Source organism: Rhinoraja longicauda, unplaced genomic scaffold, assembly GCF_053455715.1.
Source record: "Rhinoraja longicauda isolate Sanriku21f unplaced genomic scaffold, sRhiLon1.1 Scf000146, whole genome shotgun sequence".
NCBI classification, from domain to species: Eukaryota; Metazoa; Chordata; class Chondrichthyes; order Rajiformes; family Arhynchobatidae; genus Rhinoraja; species Rhinoraja longicauda.
Genome location: NW_027601364.1, coordinates 1 through 2,500, shown reverse-complemented (window position 1 = coordinate 2,500; position 2,500 = coordinate 1).

Below are 2,500 nucleotides of genomic sequence, written 5' to 3'. Positions count from 1 at the left end.
GCTCGAGCGCACAAGGTGCGCGTGGAATTGTTAGCGGCGCCGTGGTTGTGCTGGCGGTGACCATGGCTGCCTGCTCCTTTGGTTCACGATGTCCCCGCCGAAGGCGGCGTACTTTAAAGTACTGCAGCTCGAGCGCACAAGGTGCGCGGGGAATTGTTAGCGGCGCCGTGCTTGTGCTGGCGGTGACCATGGCTGCCTGCTCCTTTGGTTCACGATGTCCCCGCCGAAGGCGGCGTACTTTAAAGTACTGCAGCTCGAGCGCACAAGGTGCGCGGGGAATTGTTAGCGGCGCCGTGGTTGTGCTGGCGGTGACCATGGCTGCCTGCTCCTTTGGTTCACGATGTCCCCGCCGAAGGCGGCGTACTTTAAAGTACTGCAGCTCGAGCGCACAAGGTGCGCGGGGAATTGTTAGCGGCGCCGTGCTTGTGCTGGCGGTGACCATGGCTGCCTGCTCCTTTGGTTCACGATGTCCCCGCCGAAGGCGGCGTACTTTAAAGTACTGCAGCTCGAGCGCACAAGGTGCGCGTGGAATTGTTAGCGGCGCCGTGGTTGTGCTGGCGGTGACCATGGCTGCCTGCTCCTTTGGTTCACGATGTCCCCGCCGAAGGCGGCGTACTTTAAAGTACTGCAGCTCGAGCGCACAAGGTGCGCGGGGAATTGTTAGCGGCGCCGTGCTTGTGCTGGCGGTGACCATGGCTGCCTGCTCCTTTGGTTCACGATGTCCCCGCCGAAGGCGGCGTACTTTAAAGTACTGCAGCTCGAGCGCACAAGGTGCGCGTGGAATTGTTAGCGGCGCCGTGGTTGTGCTGGCGGTGACCATGGCTGCCTGCTCCTTTGGTTCACGATGTCCCCGCCGAAGGCGGCGTACTTTAAAGTACTGCAGCTCGAGCGCACAAGGTGCGCGGGGAATTGTTAGCGGCGCCGTCGTTGTGCTGGCGGTGACCATGGCTGCCTGCTCCTTTGGTTCACGATGTCCCCGCCGAAGGCGGCGTACTTTAAAGTGCTGCAGCTCGAGCGCACCATGTGCGTGGGGAATTGTTAGCGGGGGCGTCGTTGTGCTGGGGGCTGACTGTCCCTAGTGGGTATAGGATAATGTTAATGTACGGGGATCGCTGGGCGGCACGGACTTGGAGGGCCGAAAAGGCCTGTTTCCGGCTGTATGTGTATGATATGATATGATATGATGCCTGCCTGCTCATTTGGTTCATGATGTCCACGCGGCAGGCGGAATATTTTAAAAGCACTGTTCTGTACGAAGTGCACAATGTCCGTTGGGGAAATGCAGCTGGGGGTCGGTCGACCGGCTGACGACGCCTGCCTGCCGATTTGGTTCACGATGTCCCCGCCGAAGGCGGCATACTTGAAAGTACCGCCGTTCGCGGCGCGCAATTTGCGGGGGGAGGAATTGTTAGTGCACGTCTGTGTGCTAGGTGACGATGCTTGCCGACTTGGTTCATGCCGTCCACGCCGAAGACGGCGCCGTTTAAAGTACTGCCGCTCGAGGTGCACAATTTGCGGGGGAATTGTTAATGGGCGTCGGCGTGCTGGGTGACGATGTGGAGATGTGGAACGCCGAGCCAGATCTATCTTATTTGTTTGCTTGGCCCACTGGACTTTGCGTGGGCTTTGCAACACTGTGTGCTAGGTTAAATCACGGCCAATAGAGTGAGTGTTTTTAATGATCCTGATCTGATAAGGGGACTAGAGGTAAAAGAGCCGTTAGGAGGCAGTGATCACAACACGATAAGTTTTACTCTGCAAATGGAAAGGTAGAAGGGAAAATCGGAAGTGTCTGTATTACAGTATAGCAAAGGGGATTACAGAGGCATGAGGCGGGAGCTGGCCAAAATTGACTGGAAGGAGGCCCTAGCAGGGAAGACGGTAGAACAGCAATGGCAGGTATTCCAGGGAATAATGCAGAGGTTGCAGGATCAATTTATTCCAAAGAGGTGGAAAGACTCTAAGGGGAGTAAGAGACACCTGTGGCTGACAAGGGAAGTCAGGGACAGCATAAAAATTAAGGAGAGGAGGTATAACATAGCAAAGAAGAGTGGGAAGACAGAGGATTGGGACTCTTTTAAAGAGCAACAAAAGTTAACTAAAGAGGCAATGCGGGGAGAAAAGATGAGGTGCGAGGGTAAACTAGCCAATAATATAAAGGAGGATAGCAAAAGTTTTTTTAGGTACGTGAAGAGGAAAAAAATAGTCAAGGCAAATGTGGGTCCCTTGAAGACAGAAACGGGGGAATTTATTATGGGGAACAAAGAAATGGCAGACGAGTTAAACCGTTACTTTGGGTCTGTCTTCACTGAGGAAGATACACACAATCTCCCAAATGTTCTAGGGGCCGGAGAACCTAGGGTGATGGAGGAACTGAAGGAAATCCACATTAGGCAGGAAATGGTTTTGGGTAGACTGATGGGACTGAAGGCTGATAAATCCCCAGGGCCTGATGGTCTGCATCCCAGGGTACCTAAGGAGGTGGCTCTAGAAATAGTGG